Raw genomic sequence first — 22,778 nt, 5'->3', positions numbered from 1 at the left:
TTCATCATAGGCCACCAAAATAGCTTCTCATAGAGTCTGAACCTTGGACTGGATATATTTAGAATGGGGTGCTACTAGCATATCCTAGGTGGTAGCTGCAACTATCAGGTGGGATCACTGTACGTGTGTATATATTGGTAAATGCATAAAAAAGTCCATCAACATTTCAGACCTATCAGATTGGAGGCTTGAGGGTTGTGATTTTCCTAGTTTCTCACAAGCCCTTGTTAATAATGTTTCTTGATTAACATTCATCCCAACATTTTCTGGAATTTTGTTGCTAGTTACGTTTCTTGAACATCATCTCGGTATTCACCTTATTCAACGGTAATGATGACAGGACTTAGCCAGAAATGCCATTTAGTAGGTTTTTACATTTTAATTATGTGCCCTGATTAGACCTGGTGAGAGGCATTAACTTAACCTGTCCAGCTCCTGCAACAAAGAGAAATATAGAAACAAATAGAAAGATAGGGAATCCCTATGTGAAGGGGGGTGTTTGTGAACAAAGGTCTCCCACACAGAGACCCTCCATGGAAGCTAGCTAACCTTTGAAAATTTGACCTTTCTCTGCCTTGGTTTCCTTCTTCCGGACTCAACAGTATCAGTTTCTTTTGGAGCTCTTTGCGAAGATAGGCTAATAAAAGACCATAAATCTTTTTTACTAGGTGAAGCATTTGCCACTCTAATTAGCATTCCCATTCAAAGGCTTTCATATTTGAGAAACAAACACCAGCATTCCGTGTGCTAGGGTAAAGGGAATTTTAAATCATAAGTAGAGGTGGAGGACAAAGACAGAGTTTAGGCATTGCCTGTGTTCTGACAGTCATCAGAATTTTACTGAGATACCACAATGCTGAAGACACATACTGTCCTAGGTTTTACGAGCAGAGATAAAATCCGAGCCTAGTATTGTGATTTGTAAAAAAAAAAAAGAAAAAAAAAAAGATTTATATAGGTTATAACAAAGTAGATCTCCACAAAATGTTAATGACTTCCCCAAAGCAGAGTATGCTTCAGAGTAAGTGACTGGCTGGGTCCTGAAGCATGAATAGGAGTCTACTCAGCTGTGGAAAAACGTCCAACGGAAGGCCATTTACACGCAACTAGGAAATGTAAATTCTGAGGGAGGAGGACCAGCCTATTAGGAGTTTCTCAGAGGCTGACATCTCTCTTACTCTCAGTCTCACCCTGGGAAGGTGGTGGTGGGTGTGAGTGGTGAAGTCCAGGTGGCAGGTTCCTAAGGCTACAGCTGCGTGCTGCTGGGGGCATGAGAGAGAATAAAGAGAAAGTTTGGGGGGGGGGGGGGGACAGAGCCCTCCCGCGCATGCGCCCTGGTAGTCGGCCGGCTCAGCAGAGGGTTTGGCCTGCGACTCACTCCCCACGTCGCGCCTCGCATGGCCCCACAGACTGGGCCCCGAGAGCGAGCGTGCTGCGCGGTCGCGCAGCCTCCAGGCCGGGCGCGCGCCTGCGCACGAGCGTCCTGGGCGTTCGAGCCGCGGGGTTATTAGAGGTGGAGCGCGGGGAGGGCGCGCGGCAGGAGGCGGCTGCCGTTACGGCGCGAGCGTGGTCACGTGGTCGCTGGTCACCGCCGCCGCCGCCCCCTCCCGCCCTGTTCTCTTTCTGGTCGGGCCGGGCCCGGCCGGTTCCACGAGCGCCTGGCAGAGACTGAGGGAGAGAGAGAGAAAGAGGAGGGGAGGAGGAGGATTCAGGGAATAGGAGCTGGGGAGCACTTCTGCGCCACAGGTAAAACAAGATGCTGATGATAATCGTAAAAAAGCCGAGCCCCCTGAGCGCCTCCGCCTCCCTCCAGTGCAGCCCCACATGCAGTCGCTCCCGCCCCGGCCTCCCGCTCTGCCTCTCAGGACCACTCCCGCCTCCCCCAGCGCCGCTGCTGCAGCTGCCGCCGCCTCACGGGAGGGCCTGAGGGTGCTGCTGCTGTTGCTGCTGTCGCCGCGAACGGGTAGTCGCAGCGCCCCCGTTTGTGCGCTTCCCGGATCATCGTGGGGGCTGGGTGGCGGGAGGGAGGCTCCTCTAGCTGCAGGGCGGGTAGGGCGAGGGGGCTGCTTCCCCCCAGTCCGCCTGCCTTCCCTGCCTCGGGAGGTTGGGGTATAGGCTGCAAGGCCAACTGCTGCAAGAGGGTAGAGCCTGGTGGTTGGACTGTGGCTCAACTTCCTACTTGGTAAATTTCCCTGTTCATATCAGCCCTGGGCAGCACGCTTCCTTCGGAGGCCGGAAGCGAAACGGGCCCGGAATCTCCAAACCTTTTAAAATGCAGCCTTTAGACTAGAGAAGCCTTTCAGCTTTGAGGAGAGAAACGTGGCCCTGTTTTAGTACGACTTAAGTTTATTCACCTGTAAGAACATGCAAGTTGAGGCCTTTAAGGATGAGAAAAACTTTGTGAAAGTTGATTCCCCCTCTTCCCTGCTTTTCCTGGAAAAACGAACACAAACCTCCTAAACAATTTTTGATTCTACAAATGACCTAGAGTTTGTTCAATACCAGCCATTAACTAGTTTTAGTTTCAGGAATATGATTTAAAGTTCACATCCTAAAGATTTTTTCCTGAATAATAGTTTTCGGGAATGAGTTCTATTTGTCAACTCCGAATTGGACTAAATCCCGAGCTTGTAGCGTACAGGTTGCACAGCTTTGGGCCTGATTGCGTGGAGATTTCTAGAACCAGTCATTATTTGTACTCTTTGTACAACAAAATATAGTACAGGGAAACTGTATATTATTAGTGTGCTCTTGCACAAAATACTGACTTAAAGCAGGAAGTAGTAAATGTAGGCATTGTTGAAAATAAACCTTTGAACACTTAAATTCATTTATATGTTGGTCATTTTTCTTAATGAGCTTTTCTGATTACACATCTTGGAATTTTCATACTATATCGCTAAATTCAAATGTAAACTTGAGCATTTAAAATTTTTACAACTATCTGCGATAGAGTTAAAGCAGTGCTTCTCAAACTTTAATGTGCATAGGAATCCCTTGGGGCTCTGGTTTAAAAATGCAAATTCTGATTTAGTAGATCTGTGATGCATTTTGATATTCTGCATTTCTTAAAAGCTCCTAGGTGCTGCTGGACAAGGAACAATTCTTGAGTAGCAAGGATGTGGATAATGTGTGTGCTAAGAAATAAAATGAGGTGTAAGTGAATAAGAGCCTTAATTCATCCTGAGTGTAGAGGTGGTTTTGAGAGAAGGGGGAAAAGACAGGATGAACTGAGAAAGTTCCCCTTAGGGTGATACTTTATGAAGAGTGAACAGGCTATGTAGGGATACCAGGGAAGGGGATAGTAGTATTGGGGTGAGTTGCCCCAACTGGAGGAGTGCAGGTACCAGGTGTGCATGCTGCGGTGCATACATCACCTGGCCTGTGAATTTTCCATGGAAGCTTGGTGTATTTCTAGCTGAAGGACTCAGCTATGGGTAGTTGGGTTTTATCAACTTACAGACTATGAATCCTGTGTCTCTGAATCCATTGCTGGGATGAAATTTTCTTTTATTGGTGACAGTATTGAGTGTTTGCTTTTTCTCTCAGATGCAGCCTCAGTTGAGCAATGCATTCCTGAGCCTTGGAAGCAAACTTGTCAAGAATTTAGGGTCTCCACCTGCTGAGGTTATCCTACATGGATTCAGGTTTTTTCCTAATCTAATTAAGAAAATGTAAATTGAAAAGTGTCATACTTAACCTCATACTTTATGTCTATAAAAATGGTTGTACCTAACTTTTTAAAAACTTTATTGAAGTGTAACATCAATTATTTTTAGCACTGTAATTGTTATAGTCTTCATTCTGTTCCTTTATCATTGTTTTTTCATGTTCTTAAATAGTATATATGACAGTGCTTTTGAAGCACGAAGTGCCAGACCCTGTTCTAAGCACTTTATGTGTCTTAACTCATGTGATGCTCACAACAATCTTTAAGGAAACTGAAGCAGAGAGAGGGTAAAAGTCCTATGCTAACACAGAGCTGGCACTCTAGCTGGCTGACTCTACAGGCCATGCTTTAACAATCTTCTGAATGTAGCTTTTATGGAAGAAAATTAATTAATGATACATTTTAAAATCCCCTTTCCCTAGTATTGTTGAAAATTACGAGCTTTTCTTTCATTTTAAAATCCAAACTTGTCATCTTTTAAAAAAATTTCCCCCATCGTATAATGAAAACTTGCCTCAATGCTTGTCATCTTTTCTGAATAAGATATTGAAATTTGCAAAGCTTTATTTTGTTTGCACCTGTCGGCCAGACCATTCTCTTTCAAGTCTGTAAGTCAGTGTTAAATGTGAAAGTAGTGTCTGCTTCCTTTTGACCCTGCAAGTTTTCGTTCTTCATTTTTTTGCCTGTGCTTCTCTTCCACCTTCCATCCCCTTTCCCCCTCTACGCATACATAGTAGATTTATCCTGTATTTGTTATCCTGACATTTAGGATTTTTTGGGGGGGATTGATGGGTCACTGACTTTTTATTTGGCCAGTAAGGGCAATAACAATCTAAGCATGAGTCATTGTTATCATATTTTAACACTGGAAAAGTAATAGGGACAACTTCAGTGTTGTTTTGTCTCTGACCGCTTTTATATCAGCACCAGTCTGAGGACTGTGCTTATACACTTGGTCTAAGACTGTTCTCTTAACGTGGACAGATGATTAGAATGGCATTAATGTTATAGTGTGTGTAGTGGAACTTGAGAAATGAGATTTTGTGGCTGTGGGCAGTTGTGGGAGGGGAAGTGAGAGGAGAGGGCCTATGGGCTGATTCCAGTAGCATTAATTCTTCATTAACTGGGATAATAATTTGGGAAGTAAGTCAGTATAACAATAAATCCCTGTTGTAAATGTTTTCTCAAAGTTCATACTCTGTTTTGATGTCTGTTGTAATGTTATGCTGGTCAGTTACTTAGCCTCATAGTGCCTCACTTTTCTCAACTTTAAAGTGAGGATAATAGTAATAAGTACCTCAGAAAATTGTTTTGAGGATTAAATGAGTATATATGTGTGTGTATATATGTATAAGTATAGTATATATACATATGTAATGCTTGGTGTCTGATGCAATGCGTGTTAGGTACTGTTTTACTATGTAAGTGTTAGGTACTATGTTTTACTATGGATAATCTACAGTGTGGCTGATCATAGCCACATAATCAAGACTGACTGTATTTGAATGAACTTAATGGGAATTGTACATTTATTTGGTATGAAGCTGTATTGGCCAGCAAAACAAAGTTTGTACTTTTTGGATTAAATACAAAATTGGTATAGTAATGCTTTTATCCCTTTAGGGAATTAAATATGAATAAATATGGTTTGGCTGTTCAGATCTTTCAAAACAAGGAAGGAAGGCTGTAGAAATAATAAAAGATGGTTTTGGTGGTGGTATGAAAGGATTGGTTTAAAATTTTCTAGTGTAGTGTTGTGAAGCCTAGAACAAGGTAACCTTATTTCTGAAGGTTTTTCTGACTATAACTTTTACCTCCCTCAGCAGACTCCTTTGCTCCTTGAAATAATCCATCTGTCCTTGCATACTCCAGACCTGATCTGCAGCCCCTTATCTAAAACCCACGGTGGCATATGTGTCTCAGAAGTAAAATTTTTGGAATTTAGAAAATTAATATGGTGCATATGCTATATATCATGAAACCTCCCGTGGATAGCAACAATCACCCCATAGTTGTACACATTAATTTCCCAGCAAATTTATACATGTTCACACTAAGTAGAATAAAAAAGACCATAAAAAGCCTCATGTTAGTTTAGGCTGTGTTTTGTTGACAGCTTAGAAAACAATTTTAGTTTTCAGAGTTTTTTTGATTTTTGGAATTGGACATGAGGGGTTGGGATCTCTCTCTATATATATTTTATAATTTATCATAGTACCTGTCTCTTTGATTAGAAAAAGAACTGGAGTATAGGATTTGTGTGTTAACATTTTCTATTTTTAGCACCTGTCATGGAACCTGGCATGCAGTAGATGCTCATTAAATGTCCACTAGTTTGGATGAAAAACATCTAAAGATAATATCATTCAGTCATTGTTTTGTGCTACATGTGGTGTCTCTGACTGACTCCATGAAAATATTTAGTAATTGCAGATTTATTATTTTTCTTAACTCAGTTGCCTAGGGAAGGTGATTATTGGATTACTTTTTTGAGACAAAATAGACTTAAGAGATTTGAAATAGGCATTATAGATGTTGACAAGTTTTTATAAATTCGTGTTGACAAGAATGCTTACATTTACTTTTTTATGGATCATGAAGTCTACATTTAGAAGAATGGTTTACTTTTTATAAAATGATTGGATTTAGGGGTGCCTGGGTGGCTCAGATGGTTAAGCGTCTGCCTTCGGCTCGGGTCATGATTCCAGGGTCCTGGGATCGAGCCCCACGTCGGGCTCCTGGCTCAGCAGGGAGCCTGCTTCTCCCTCTCCCTCTGTCTCCCCCCCGCTCATGCTCTCTCTCTCTCTGTATCTCTGTGTCTCAAATGAATAAATAAAATCTTTAAAAAAAATGATTGGATTTAATTTTGTATGATAACTTATGACAGACTAGTTATGGTATATCTAAAGAAAATGTTGCTGTGCATAAATATCTTAGGTTGGATAATTACAGTATGATAGCCTGCCATTAGAAATTTTTAAAAAAATTTTTTATTACAAAAGGTAATGCCTGTTGTGAAAATGTTATAAAAACAAATGAATGGTCAAAAATAATAGTCTGCACTATTGGGAATTTCTTCAGTTCTCTTAGGGGGTTATATTGTCTTGAGAGAGGCTAAAAGAAAAGTCAGATTTGTACTGCAAGTACTAGTTTAGAAAACCAAGTTGCAAATGTTGGTTAGCAACGAAGATTTCTTACTGTTACTGAACATCTAAGTAAGATAAAAAGGTTGAACTAAAAGCAATTTGGGTCTCTACTTCTAAATAATGGATCTTCAGAATAATTAATCAGTGAGAAGTAAGCCCCCACTTCTCATATAACCACCTTGGGGGAGATGAGATGCACCTGCCATCTGATGGAGTTGGAGTGGTCTAGCACTGCAAGAAGACTGAGCCTAAGTTACAGGTCCTGGCTGTAGATGGGTGTATTCTGTTTGCTGGTAATTAGTGGGGATCAGAATTGACCCCTTTAGGTTTCCCAGAATATGTACCTTTGGAGGTATTCCAGTAGATACCTTGTAGGAATCCAAGAAAAATTACTAACATTACATCTCTTGCAACCCTGGGGTGAGATGGTGTATTGATTGCCCTGGATCCTTGGTGGGGGTTGGGAAAAGGTGGAGTTGATAGGAGATGGCTACATGGTACCACTGTTTCTCTGTCTACTGCATTGATTAAACTAGACTTCTTTTTCTTCATGAAGTCCAGGAGTCTTGTAGTAAGAATGCTCGTTTTGATAGGTAGATATGTATAGCATAGGGAGGCTTGGGATAAATTGTCTCCCCTCTCCAATCTTTGTTACTCTTAATAGTTCAGGAGTTAATTTTAACCTTTTTACCTGTGTTGTGTGTGTGTATTTGTATTGTAGATCTATATGGATAAACATGTATGTGCAGATACAGCTGTTTTTTAAACTAAAAGTGGATTTATGCTATTTTGTTACTTGTGTTTGTTTTTCATTTAATATTTTATATTACTAATGATGTTACTCTCCCACACACTTCTTAGTGGCTCTATGACTGTTTCATTGTATGAAGGTACTATTAGTAGTCCTCCATTCTTGGACACCTAGATTCCTTTCAATCCTTATATGACAAGCAGTACTACACTGAACATTATTGTAGCTAATATTCCTTTGTGCCTATGCATTATTTACTTAGGAAAAATTGTTGTGAGTGGAATTATTAGTAGGTTAAAAGATATGCCCATGTTTAACAGTTTTGAAACACATGACCAAATTGTCCACTTTACCCTTAACTACAAAGCTGAGAGGCCCCGTACTTGCTGTGATTGGGTATTATCATCTTTATTTTATTTGGGCTTTATTTGGGCATACTTGACTTTACACCTCCTCCTCTTCTGCCTTCTTATAGACTTTAACATTTCTGTAGTTAAATCTTGTTCTTCCTTTATGAGTCTTGTAGGCTTTTCCTACCTTTTGTTTATATAGCTATTAATTTATATTTTAAACTATTTTTATAGTTTCAGTTTAAAATTATGAGTTTACATTATTCCAGAACATGTTTAGTTGTGTAGTGTGAAGCAGAGGATACTAAATTTTTAAGCTTTTGATTAGTTTCTCTGTACTACTGAATGATTTATTCTTTCTCTATGGATATCAGAAGTTTTATCATTTTGTCTTCTATTCAGTCCCACTGTGTTTTATTTTTTATTGGTGGGAATGAGATTTTTCTGTGTGTGTATGTGTGTGTGTGTATGTGTATTTTTTCTACCTGACTATTGCTGGTCAATAGAAGAGCCATTGATTTTGTGTGTGTGTGTGTGTGTGTGTGTGTATTTTGTAATCAGTCACTTTCTGAATCTATTATAACTGGTTTTCAGTTGATTCTCTTACATTTTCCAAGTAGATAAGCATACCATCTGAAACCAGCCATTTTTGTAGAGGTTTTTTTTTTTTCATGATTAATTTTCATTTATGGAAGCTGTGTTGGAACGATTTTCTTAATTTCATTGACTTGAAATATGTTTTGATATGGTGTCACTGTGAATTAATATACCCAGTTCTCAGGAGGATTTAAACATATTTGGAAAACCACTTCAAGTGATCACTCTTATGGACTGAATGTGTCGCCCCAAAATTTGTATGTTGAAACCCTGCTCCCTCACTCTCCCATGTGATGGTATTAGGTGGTGAGACTTTTGGGAAGTAATTACGATTAGACGATTAGACGAGGTGATGAGGGTGCAGCCCTCATGAATGGGATTAGTGCTGTTATGAGAGTCAAGAGAGAGTTTGCTTCCTCTCTCTGGCATGTGAAGATACAATGAGAAGTCAGCAGTTTCCAACCTGGACAAGGGCCTTCAACCAGAACTTGACCTTGCTGGCACCCTGATCTCAGAGTTTAGCCCCCAGAACTGCGAGAAATCAATTTCTGTTGTTTATAAGCCTTCCAGTATATGGCACTTTGTTATAGCAGCCGGAACTGATAATCTCTAAGGACCCTTCTGGCTTAGAAGTTTTGTGATTCTCCTTTTATGTCAAAATACTCGTGGTAATACACAACGCTCTGGTACTTTAAGTTAAAGTGCCTGCAGCTTCCTTTATAATTGTGGCTGTCTAGCTCCACTGCCCAAGTAATTATTCTGAGGTTTTACATTTTCATCTCCTTAGAGCTTGAAGATTTCTTTCTATGTGATTGGGCAGAAATTAAAAGGGAATACTGATAGACTACAGAGATCAAACTGTGCAACATTGGGTTTGTTTATTTGCAGTATCAGGTATCATGATTTTCTTTCTCTGGTCAGGTAGTATAATTTTTCTACTTTTTATGGTGAGTTTTCTTTTTCGAGCTGTGGCCTTGCTATGGTTTACTTAAAGTTCTCCAAGCCAAATTACGTAATTGTCAGAACTGAGGGTAATGGAAGCCATTGGGAAATGATAGACCAGGAAGCAGTGAAGATAGGACGGAGAAGGAAAGGTAGGGATGGGGAAGTGCCTGGATGTATCTCTTTTTTCTCTGCCCCCCTTCTACTCTTTGGTTATCCTTTTGTACTTCTTTGCCCTTTAAATGATTTTATGGCTTCCTATTTATTCTCCAGATACACTTCATTTTCTCTTTCAGAGAATAGCTCCACTACCTCCTTTCTACTTGGATCAGGAGTACAGATGCTTTCCCCCAAGGCTGCAAAGTAGTCCTGATCAGTACCCCTAATTTCCTTCCTCTTTTTGTCACTAAAACTACCTGCATAATGCCCTCACCAGGGGCCCTCACGCATCCTGCCTTACAAAGGGTGTGGCAAAACATTGATTAACTTGAGTTTCCTCATAATGTAAAACCACTGTTTTGGAAGCATTAACAAAATGAGAGCAAGAGACTATAAAGACAAATTGTGAGAGAATTGTAGAGTAATATCTGAAGGCTGGGGAGATAGAGATTAATGTTATAAAGAGAAAAAAAAAGGTCCTGAAGAGTCTGTAGTTTAGATCTCCAATCTTGATTTCTTCTGTGAGCTTTAGACCTGTGTATCTGATTGCTTGTTGGATAACTCCACTTTTGATGGCCCACAGACAGCTCATGTTCATAAAGTCTGCAACTGAATTTACCATCTTCTCTTACAAAACCTATTCCCCTTCCCAAGTGAATTATCTCAGTGGATGACTCCACCTTCTTTCTGATTGTTGAAGCCAGAACCCCGATAGACCCCTTTTATTCCCCAAATCCTCATGTAACGGCATCAATCTCAATGGATTTTAAGTCTTGAATCCATTGTCTTTATGCCCAATACTCCTACTCTGGTATATCATTTCTAGATCGTCATCTCTTGCCTTTGTCTCTGTAGGGTTTTCTGACTGGTGTCCCTGGAGCCAGGTGATCTTTCTAAGCTCTCAGCTGATTCTCTTACTCTATAGCTTAAAACCTTTCAGTACTTTTCCATCATTTATTGCTCAGTCTTGTGTCTCCTTCTGCCTCCCCTATGATGTCATTATAAAGTACTGAAATCTTTTGAGTTTTTGGAACTATTTAGGATTTTGCTTGCCTGAAGCCTGGAATAGTCTTTCTGTCTCTTGATTTTAGTAACTCTTGTGAGTTCTTAGCTGTAATGTCACTGCTCTAGGGATCTTCTTATACCACTAAGTCTGTGTTGTCCTTTCCTATTTGGCCAGATACCCTCCCTGTACTACAACATAACATTTATTATGTATTATAATTGTCTTTTTACCTAACGATCTCTGTCCCACTTTTGACTGCTCTGTGAATGCCAAAACCATGTATGCCATCTTTACTTATACTCCTGAAGCTGTGAACTATTAAAAGTAGGTGTCCCATACAATGTACTGTTTTAAGTGCTGAATATATAGCAGTAAATAAGAGACTGTTCCAGTTATTAACTGCTGTGTGATAAACCACTCCAAAACTTAGTACCTTAAGACAACAGTAATATTTATTTACTCATGACTTTATAATTTGTATAGGATTCAGTAGGGTTAGTTTATCTCTGTTTCATTTGGTGTAGGCTCACTGGAGGTTAGAGTTTCTACTTCCAGCATGGCTCACTCATGTGGCTGGCAGTTGATGCTGGCTGCTGTCTGGGAGCTAAATTAGGGCTGTTGACCAGAGCACTTGCATGAGGCTTCTCCATGTGGCCTGGGTATGAGTGGTGGGTTCTGAGCGTGAATGTCTCAAGAACAAGCATTCTAAGAGGTAGGAAGTGGAAACAGAGAATCTGATGAACATTACTTCTGCTATATGTTATTGGTAAAACTGCTGTCTTTTATTGGTTAAATAGCCCAGATTCAATGGGAGGAGAATTAAACTCCATCTCCTGATGAAGAAAGTAACAAAGAATTTGTGACTATGTTTCATCTATTATACAGACCTAAAAAACAAACAAAAAATCAAACTACAAAAATTGTTGGATGAGGGACACCTGGGTGGCTCAGGTGGTTAAGCATCTGCCTTTGGCTCAGGGGCCATGATCTCGGGGTCCTGGGATTGAGTCCCACATCGGGCTCCCGGCTCAGCGGGGATTCTGCTTCTACCTCTGCCTCTCCTCCTCCCCCTGCTTGTGCTCTCTCGCTTGCGCGCTCTCTCTCTGACAAATAAATAAAATCTTTAAAAAAAAATTGTTGGATGAGTTAAATCCTATCTTTACTTTTAACCTCCCAAGAATCATGATAGTATATCACTAATTAAAGAAAAATCCGGGGCGCCTGGGTGGCTTAGTTGTTAAGCGTCTGCCTTCGGCTCAGGTCATGGTCCCAGGGTCCTGGGATCAAGCCCCGCATCGGGCTCCCTGCTCTGCGGGAAGCCTACTTCTCCTTCTCCCACTCCCTCTGCTTGTGTACCCTCTCTCACCGTGTCTCTCTGTCAAATAAATAAATAAAATCTTTAAAAAAAAAAAAAAACGAAACAAAGTGAAATTTTAAAAAGTAACTTCAATTCCTACCCTTTTTAATTACTATATATTTTTTCTGTTATTCACATAGTTCCAGAATTTTTTAGTTTTAATTGTGTATGTAAACTCCTAATTTTAATCAGTTTTGTGTTGTTTTTTAATTTTTGTTTTTTGTAAGTCTTCATGCAGTGATGTTATTACTCAAGTATATTATTAGAAATGGGGTTATTGTGGTGTGTGTGTGTGTTTAAGAAATGGGGTTATTGTATGAAGGAAATGCATGATTTAGATTTTGATTCTTATTGCCAAACGGCCTAATAGATAGTGTTAATTTATACCCTAACTTTAGTGCAGGGTGTAAATTATATTTGCCCATAACTTGCTACCGGAAACTATTATAAATCATTGCTTTTGGTTAACGTCTTGGCACAGATTGATAGATTGCTTTTATCTTATTTTTTTAATGCCTTTTTGGGTTTTTGTTGTTGATTTTCAAGAGCTCTTTGCATATTATAGATTTTAACTCTTTGCCTATTATATATATATTGCAGGTATTTTCAATTTGTCTTTTAATTTTGCTTATACATTTTTAAAATTCTTACAAAGAATTTTTAAATTTGTATGTAGTTCCAATATTTGTTTTTGTCTTTACTATTCTGTTTCTTGGCAGAAACAAGATTAAACTCAGGTCCTTATTTGTCATCTTTTTACCACTTTGGCTAATCTTCCAGTAGCTTCATTACACATGTTGCTGGTGGAGAAAAAAAATCAATAGACTAATGAATTCCATAGCAGTTATACAGATGTCTATTTAGGGAATGAATTTCAGAATCTTATCCATCTCTTTTTTTTTTTTTTTAAAGATTTTATTTATTTATGTATTAGAGAGCGAGAGAGAGAGAAACAGCATGAGAGGGGAGAAGGTCAGAGGGAGAAGCAGGCTCGCCGCTGAGCTGGGAGCCCGATGTGGGACTCGATCCCAGGACTCCAGGATCATGACCTGAGCCGGAGGCAGTCGCTTAACCAACTGAGCCACCCAGGCGCCCTCTTATCCATCTCTTAATGGTCTTATAATATAATGGAATTGATCAGTTTTGGGATTTGGCAAAATTCTGTCCTAGATTATACCAGTGAATCAAGCTTAATAAAGAGTAATTGTTACATCAGTGTTACACTTACCCACAAAACTTTTAGTGATTGAAATATAAAAATATGAAACCTATTAAAATTGAAAACAAGGTAATATGGTCAGCTATATTATATAGATAAAGTAATTCCCTGATAAGATTTAGAAATGCTAGAATTTTTTCTTTCCTTAGGAACAGACATGATAGTGAGAAATTACCAGGTTAAAATCTACATGAAAGCAGGAATTTTGAGAAGTAAACAGAATATTAAAACTGCTTTTCCTCTGAGGATATTTGCCACATTCTAGGGAACTTTTACTTTAGTTTTGAGGGTCTCACAAAGCACAGGGTGTAGAAATTAAAGCCCATATATGCTCAGGGAGGGGAGTCTAATAGGATATTCCTTCCCTATAAAACTGGACTCCAAAAAAGCTATGGTCATAGAGTATGGTTAAACCAAGATTAAAACCCTTCTCATGTTCTTACTCACAGGAGGCTGTAAAAATGTTTGCTTTGGGCTTGAAAAAATACCTGTTCCTAAGGAGTTATAACCATAAGCCTTCCTCCTTGATTTGCAGCTCAAATTCAGTGTCACCTGGTCTGAAAGAACCTCAGATTGTGAATTTAAAGGTGGTTCTAGGTGCCAGGCAGAAGCAAATGAAAGTCCTCTCAGGTTGCATACATTTTTATCTTCGGTCCTAGGAAATTCCCATAAACAATTTTCCAAAGAATTATCTCACAATAAAATATAGCCAAGCAAACAAGGAAACAAGGTACCATGAGTAAGAAGCAGCAGAAACAATTTACAGAAATGAACCCACAAAAACTTCAGATTTTGGAATTATCAGACAGAGATGATAAAACAACTGTTTATTATGTTTATAAAAAGGTGGAACATATCTGCAGGCAACAGGAAACTTGTGAGATTTGAAAAAGACCTGAACAAAACTTATAGAAATAAAAAATACAGTAGTTACAATGAAAAACTCAATAGAGGGATGCCTGGATGGCTGAGTTAGGTAAGTATCCAATTTTTGATTTTGGCCCAAGTCATGATCAGGGTTGTGAGATTGTGCCCCATGTTGGGTTCTGTGCTCAGTGTGGAGTCTGCTTGTCCCTCTTGCTCTGCTCCTCCCCACCCCATTGCTTGTGTGCATTTTCTTTCTTTCTCTATCTCAAAGAGATAAGTAAAATCTTAAAAAAAAAAAACAACAACAAACCCACAAAACTCAGTGGATGTGGTTAGCAGTAGATTAAATACAACTAAAGGGAACCAATGAACTGGACATAAATTGTTGAGAATGTATAACAGAAAAACAAAGAAATGGGTGAAAAGAAAGATTACAATATATAGGACATAGAATGAGAAAACCTAACAGTATTTTATTAGTTTCCTAATTGTAGAAGGGAGAAATAATAGGAAGGGAAGCAGTGATTGAAGAGAGAATGGCTGAGCATTTTTCAGAGCTGAGAAAAACACCAGTCCACGAATTTAAGAAGTTCTGAGAATTTTAAATACACATCTAGACACATCATAGTAACATGGAGAACACCAGAAACAATATTTTAGTAGTTGGCAGAAAACAAAAGATGGATTACCTTTAAAGTAGCTATAGCAGTTACACTGACAGCTGACTGCTCAGGACAGAAATGGAAGCCAGAAAACAGTGGGATAATATCTCATTGTGCTGGGGAAAAGTTGCCAACATAGTATTCTATAACCAATGAAAATAACTTTCAAGAAGAAGGGTGGAATAATGACATTTTCAGATGGAAATAGTCTCTGTGAAGAAAATGTATAGATTTATTTTTCTGGTTGATCCTAGTATTTAGAATGAAGACTTTTAACATAACTAAGCAATTTTGAGCTTCACTTAGTTGTTCTATTCTTAGAAAGTTGTTATGTTTACACTTGGTAAACAGAGCTACTGTTTGGCAATACTTTTACCAATATATTCCAACTTTTGGATCTTTGATCTATTTAGAATCTTCAGTATTGTTGAAAGAAGTCTTTTGTGGTAATTAATGCATGCCTTTAATCTTGCTGAACCAGTGATGCAATTTTTAATATTCCTATTTGAAATGATATAAGTCAAACCAAGAAGAATTTGGAGAAAATTGTGTCTTGATATTTGCAAAAATAATTCATGTAAATGACTTTATTCTCCTCTCCTAGTCCTAAATACAAATTTCTGGAGAAAAAAAAAGAGTGGGAGATTTTTTTTTTTTTAAACCCGTGAACAAGGTTAGCATAAATGCGAGTCTACAGTGGTGGGAAGAGCAAACAGACCTTAAAAGTTAGTTAGATGGACTTGGATTAGAATCTGGTTTTGCCATTTAGTAATTCAGTCGTGATGATGTGACTTAAACCTTCTGATACTTAGTTTTCTCATTTGTAAAATAGGGATACTTTGCAGGTGTATAGTGAGGAATAGAGTAGTGTTTGTAAGTACAGTCCTGGGGCTCTTACTGAGTTCTCAACTAATTGTTACTAATGAGTAACACAGATGAGTGAATTGAATCTGGCAAGGAATTTGAAATTGTTTACTGTACAAGTGATACAAAAGAGTTAATCATACTTTTAGTGTTGGAGAGTCATGGACACTGATGATAATAAATATTTTTTGAAGTTCAGAAATTGTCAGAATGTGGCTTCACTTACTGATTTGGTGATTAATTTTGCACCAGCATACATACCAGATCAGTTGTGTATGCTGCCTACAAATTAGGCAGCTTCACATTCTTCATGGCAGTTAACAGGGCAAGATGAAATCAGTGACTTTCTTTAGAAAATTAAAAAGATTGCTACTCATACACATAATATATATTTATATCTGAGTCTGTGTGTGTGTGTGTGTATGTGTATGTATATGTGTGTATATATGTATATTTCTCTCTCCTGAGGTTGAAGTTCTTGATGGTAGTTAATTTATGGTAAACCTGAATATTTTAGTAATTCAGTCCATAAAATGTTTATAAAGAATGTGCTTAAAACTTTATACTGTACTTTTCAGAAGTTAAATAAATTCATTGGCCTCCAGTAATTTAGAGTAAGAGCCATCAGATCACTCTAATTATTGCTATTTGAATTGAGAATCTTGACTTCTATAAAATATTTAGACTTAGGTTTTCCTTTCTCTTTTTTTTTCCTCTTTTTTTTTTTTTTCTTCTTTTTTTTTTTTTTCCTTTTTTTTTAAAGATTTTGTTTATTTATTTGACAGAGAGAGATACACAGCGAGAGAGAGAACACAAGCAGGGGGAGTGGGAGAGGGAGAAGCAGGCTTCCTGCCGAGCAGGGAGCCCGATGCGGGGCTCGATCCCAGGACTCCGGGATCATGACCTGAGCCGAAGGCAGACGCTTAACGACTGAGCCACCCAGGCGCCACCTTTTTTTCCTCTTTTTGTAGTTTGTAGTCAAGATGTGATATAGAATCTTTTATGATGTGGGATTACTTGTACACCTTGCAAATTATTTTATTTTTTACTCTTTATTCAACATTTAGACATTGAGTAGTGATAATTACATAGAGCATATTAGCTGATAGCATTTTTAAACCATCCTTATAGCAAACTTTAAAAATTACATAATGAAGACAATTCAGGAGTTTTTATTTTTGGAACTTGACATTTTTAGAATGTTGGTTATAGTAATATGCTATATTTGTAGCTTTTGAGTTTATTCAAGTTAAAAAGACAATGACTAAAACCAAATTAGGCATTTCTTGTCTTTCAAGAACTTCTAGGATCGCCAGTCAAATACTTTGAAAATGATTTGGGTAAAGATAGTGACACAACTTTAAATAGAAGCACAAATGCTTCCTATTAAACATGTAAGTGTTTCAATTTTCTTGATTTATATTAGACACTCATGTGATGCAGAAATTGAGTAGCAGCAAATTTTTGTGCAGTTAGATCATGTGATATTGGTATTCCTCCAGTGCTGCTTTTGATCTTGGAGGTAATCCCTTGTAATCACAAACTTTAAAGAACCTTAAGATTATACTTTCTAAGCTGATATATTTTGCATTAGTAAAAATACATAGGATTAGAGAAGACAGTGTATGAAACTCATGTAGATATTTTTTTTCTTGTTTACATTTGACTTTGTAGTTCATATTTTGAGCTTTGGTTGTTTATATTCTACAGGCTGATAATTTCTTTTTAACTAGTGGTTGTACTATGTGAAAAATTATAGGTTAAATTTGAATGAGCCCCTGTTTTGTCTTTCATCTCTTCCAGTCTTTTAAATTTTGAAAATGAGTGTTCTTTCATGATATCAGACTCTCTGTGAATCAAAGTCATTCCTCATAGGAATAGAAATTGTTACTATAGTTTTTAAGCCAGGATTTATTCATATATCTTTTCAGTGCTCTAGTTTGACTTTTTTGCAGAACTGAAGAGGTTTGTAGGTACAATCATATCTTCACATTTTACAACACTATTAAGAACACCGATAGGTTAAAGAAAAGTAATCTAGGTTTTTGTTTTTTTTTTTTTAAGTTCATCTAGTAGTCCATTAAAAAATAACACTAGACAAATGTAGGCTTTTCTAGTTAGTAATGATTGCTTATATAAAATAAATAATGATGGTATCAGATTTCACTAGGTTGCTTTTGTGGTGTTTTGCTAAGAAAACATTCCATTTATGAGATACTAAATAATATTCTGTGTTTTTAGTGGAAAACCATAGTCTCTCTGTAGAATTGCTCAGAAAGCTTTCATTTGAAACATTGTGGTATTTTTGGTCTTGAATCATAATTATCTTTTATTAAAGTTACACATGAAATTATTCAGAAATCATTACAGTATTGAGAGGATCAATGAAAAGTTTGGTGAAAACAAATATTTTTAGGTTAATTATATTAATAAAATTTCAAAGTTTGATGATAATGAGGAATTCTTGTTAATATTGTTAGCTGTGATGATGACATTGTGGTTATATAAGAAAGAATCTGTGTTTTTTATATTTTCTAAGTAAGTAGGGGTAAAATGGCAGGAGGTTTGGGACAGGTAAATCATTATAGCAAAATCTGGTAATTTGAGTCTGGGTCATGTGTCTATAGGGGTTGGTGATTTTATTTTCACTTCTTTTGTATATGTTTATAAAATCTTATTATAAAAATTAGAGTTTACCAGGGGCTGGGGGAGGGGGAGCAGGGAGTTATTGTTTAATTGGTACAGAGCTTCTATTTGGGATGATGCAAAAGTTCTGAAAATGGATAATGGTGATGGTGGTATCATTGTGAATGTACTTAACGCCACCGGATTTTACAATTAAAAATGGCTAAAATGGTAAATTTCATGTTATGTATATTTTACCGTAATGATAAAATATAAGTATGTTGTAAAAATAATTCCCAAGAATCATACTTCAGGAAAAACTTTTGGAGGCATGTAGTACCTTTTATCTTTATTTTTCTTTTCTCACTGACTTTTTTCTCCTTCAGTTTGGAAAGAAACAGGAAGGAAAAATGCTATTGTCATGTCAGCACTTTCTTAATGGGGTTGGGTTCTAGAGTGGCGTTCTAATAGCATGTTGGTGATTTGTGAGATCAGTTTAGTGGGTTGCTTCTAGCATTAAAACAAATTAGCAAATATCAGGTGCATTGTATACAGTGAGTGTAAATGTGGTTATTAAATTTTTCTTTCAGTTGTATAACATGTATACATGTACTGAGTTGTGATGTAAACTGTATTCTCTCAGTGGAATAGGTATTTTTTAGAAAGGAATAATATCAACATAGAGGATATAGGTGACTGCATAGTAACTAGAAAGCAAATGTCAAAGTTCGCACAAAGGGGCTAGGATAATAACTCGGATTTCGTGAAATTTTCAGACATTAATCAGACAACTAGGAGGAATAATTAATCAAGATGATCTCACAAGGCTATTCTATCAGCATATGATGATAAGTAATGTACAAAATGAGGGGAATAAGTTGGCTGGTAGCTTGGGGAGGCTGATCTCATTTTTGAGCCTTTGTATCAGTGAGAAATTAATTGGTAATTATGAACTTTTCTAGGTAGGTTTTTATCTGTTATTTGCAGATCTTGACACATAGTTGATGCTCTTTTTAGTTACACAAGCATTATTTATGTTAAAAATGTGTGAGAGTTTGATAATATTAAATATGATTTAAAATATTGGCTAGAGATTGTCATGTCATTTTATCCTTTTTTTTTTTTAAATAATTCTTTGGTTTGTTTTTAGCTTGAAGTCACCCACAGGGAATATTGTTCCAGAGAAAGCAAGGGAGAATCAGACTCTAGAGCCAGATAAGACTGAATTCAAATTTTACTTCTACTAGTTGCTGGTTAAGTTGCTTGGAAAAATTATGTAACCTTTTTGGGTTTCCATTTCCTCACTGTGACACTGCCTTGTAAGGTTAGGTGAGTTATGTAAAATGACTGGTAGTGTGTGATTGCTCAGGAAATGCTTGTTGTTGTTAATGTCAGGTTCTTTTTCCTTCACATATCTCATTCTTCCAAAGTCTGTAATCTTAAATTGATTTTTTGCTTTAGTTTGGGGATTATTGTCTAATATTTTTCTATGGCGATATAGAACGATTTCAATGATTAAGAAATATTCACAAAATGAAACTAAATAATGTTTTCTGTGCTTTAGGAGTGTTTCATTTCCTGAAATGTTTTATAGATGGTGAATGGTTACTGAATTATTTTATTAGACTAGTTCTACTTAGGGAATTTCATGTAGTAATTATATGAAAGGGGAGTTGAGAGGTCCTGTAAAAATCAATTGTTAACATTGAACCCTTTACAACTTGTGCTCTTATTATTTATATTTAAAGCAATTCTTTTCACTTTAACATTTTATGATCTTTTAAACAATTTATGAGATAAGATTAATGGTTAAAGGTATATCTTTTAACTGATTAGTTGGATTTGTCTTGAAAAAGGACTGAATTTTGTGGATTTGAATAAGTCACTGACAGGAGGTCTTTAACATTTTTTTCCCTCCGAACAGATGTCTTGGCCTGCAGTGACTCCAACTCCCATAATCCTTCCAATTTTCTCCTCTACCAAATAAGTTTTTAAAAAGTGACATTTTTATTATAAGTGATTGACTTAATTCAGGCAAACATTGCAGCTGAGAGAGGGAAGACTTCATTCCAGTGAGGAACACTTTGATATGAATAAAATGTTACATTCTTTATTTTTACTTTATGAATTTAATGCATGGTTCCCTTTTGCCCGACACCCCACCTTGTATTCAGAATAATAATTTTGTGTAATAAGTTTTCTTCAAGATTAAAGTTTTTATGCTCTAGTATGCTGAGGTATTGATATTTGATACATTTTATTTTAAATGACATTTAAAAACAGAACCAGTCAGGATTAATCCAGAAAATAGTAACCATAGTGTCTTTCAACAGAGGAAAATTAATACAGGAACTGGTTGTACAGGTAATGCTGAGAAGCCTATTCGGACTGTGAGACAAACCAGATATTAATAATACCCAGAGCGCCTCTGATACCAGCAGGGCTCGGGGGGGGGGGAGGTGAGAAAAGCTGGTGTTGTCAGAGTTCGGAAGCCAAAGCTGTGTGGGGGAGCTAGAGCCATAGCTGGGGCTTCATGATAGGAGCTGGTACGTCAGAGGGTGGGACTGTCTGGAGGGAATTGGAGTTATGGAAGAGACAAAACTTCTGCCAAGGATGTGTCAGGGAGTGGGGAGAATGGAGGAGAAATACTCTGGCTTCTTCCTCTTTTGCCTTCTATCACTCGTCACTTCCCACTGGCCAAATCTCCCTGGAAACCAGAGGGAAACCAGTTTGCCTATGATACAGAGTAGTACAGGCTTACCTGGGGAATGGATCTGAAAGCCTTTATTATGTTGTTAGTGTATGATATTCATCAACACCCCAGTGCTCCTGTGTAGTATTAGGTATTAAGAAGACTTAGCTAAACAACAACAAAAACCAACCAACCAACAAAAAAACCTAACAAAAAAATCCTTTCAGTGTTTTTTTTTTCTTTTTTTTCTTTACTTTTTTTTTTCCACAATGGAAAGAAAGAATTCCTTCAAAACCAGTATTATGGTTAGTATTTTGGTTCAGTAAAAACATTTACTGAGTGGCACTATTTAGGTAAATAAGCTACAAAGTGGAAAACACTTGGTTCTTGGTATTGTGGTTCTCATAGTTTACTGGAAGAAACTTTTTTAAAATTTATTTTTAAAAGATTTCATTTTAGAGAGAGCAAGCGTGCATGCAAGTGGAGGGGGAGAGGTGGATGGAGAGGGAGAGAGACTCTTGAGCAGACTCCATGCTGAGCGTGGAGCCTGACGCGGGGCTCAGTCCCACAATGCTGAGATCATGACCTGAGCTGAAATCAAGAATCAGTTGCCCAACCAACTGAGCCACTCAGGCGCCCCTGAGAAACTTTTTGTAAAGGATAATTTTAAAATTTCAGTAAAATGTTTGATAAGTTAGACATAGGGGATGTGTTTTTTGTAGAAACTCAAAGGAGGAGTTGTTAACCTAGTCTTGTATTTTGGAATGTTCTCAGGAGTTGGGAAACTTGAGTTGAGTCTTTAAAGGACTGGTCAGAACTGGTAAAGGGAGGTGGAAGGGAAGCTGCTGGAAGGCGGAGACGCTTGAGCAAAGGCTCAAAAGCTTGAAAGAGCTTAAGGCTCATGCAAGAAATTTCAGTCACTGTTGCTAGAGCTTGAAGTTTGGCTCATAAAATGGGCCTAGGGAGCCAGGGAGAGGCCAGGTTATTTTTATTCTCAAGCTGATAGGGAGCTGTTGGGGAGGGCTAGTGAAGTGGCTCGATTAACTTTGTTGTAGCTGTACTTTTCCCATAAGTGTGAAAGATGGGTTCAGGACGGTGTCATCTAGAGGTGGGAGACCTATTAAGAGAATATTACACTGGTCCAGGCAATATAGGAGTAATGGACATACACTTTTCAAAGGTGGCCTTATGTCTTAGTCATTTACTTCATCTAAGTGCCTCTTGGTACCAAGCTTCTCAATCCATGCTCCACTTTGATAGACCCTTCTTTTATGTTATATGAAAATTCAAAGTAAATCATATAACTTTTAAAATAAAGAAATGGACAAAGTGTTGTTTTGTTTTAAAATTACATATTCCTCTTTGGATACTCTGTTATTTGTTCTTTCTGAGAATCCTAGAGTCAGAAAGAGGAATAAATCACAGACTCTGCTCTCTAGAAGCAGTCATGGGATACACTCACTAATCATGTCCTAGTATGGTTTGGAGTGCTGGAAGGGTGCCTTTTTCTCCTGGAGCCAGGTTATTGTTGTTACTGAAATGTTATGGGATGCAGCAATTTCCTGTAGAAATTTACTTAAAAAAAATTTCCTGTATTCCCTAATGTAGTTTCTGATATTGAAGAGTGACAGATTTGCAGTGTGACATTTAATTTTAGTAAATATATCTTTTAAAATACCAAAATCCTGCATTTGAATATGATCCACTTGACACATTGATTTTAATGTATATTCTGTAATTCTGATAATGAATGTGAGATAGATGTTATTAGTAGTGCTATTTTCTTTTTCTTTCTTTCTTTCTTTCTTTTTCTTTCTTTCTTTCTTTCTTTCTTTCTTTCTTTCTTTCTTTCTTTCTTTCTTTCTTTCTTT

General features: G+C 37.5%; 1 protein-coding gene across 2 annotated transcripts in view; it reads left to right on the top strand.

Annotated features, from left to right (window-relative positions):
- The first annotated feature begins 1,432 nt into the window (after nt 1–1,432).
- Nucleotides 1,433–22,778, top strand: part of TBC1D5 (TBC1 domain family member 5) — a 568,425-nt gene continuing 547,079 nt past the window's right edge. Inside the window, exon 1 of one of the 2 annotated variants that reach the window (XM_032408767.1) lies at nt 1,433–1,746. The gene's annotated coding sequence lies outside the window, so the exon portion shown is untranslated. The remainder of the gene's footprint in view (nt 1,747–22,778) is intronic. The other variant, XM_032408765.1, reaches the window with a different exon arrangement.

Source organism: Phoca vitulina, unplaced genomic scaffold, assembly GCF_004348235.1.
Source record: "Phoca vitulina isolate PV1807 unplaced genomic scaffold, GSC_HSeal_1.0 scaffold10, whole genome shotgun sequence".
Taxonomy (NCBI): Eukaryota; Metazoa; Chordata; class Mammalia; order Carnivora; family Phocidae; genus Phoca; species Phoca vitulina.
Note: the sequence above shows the minus strand (reverse complement) of the source record. Positions and strands in the feature narration are given on the sequence as shown.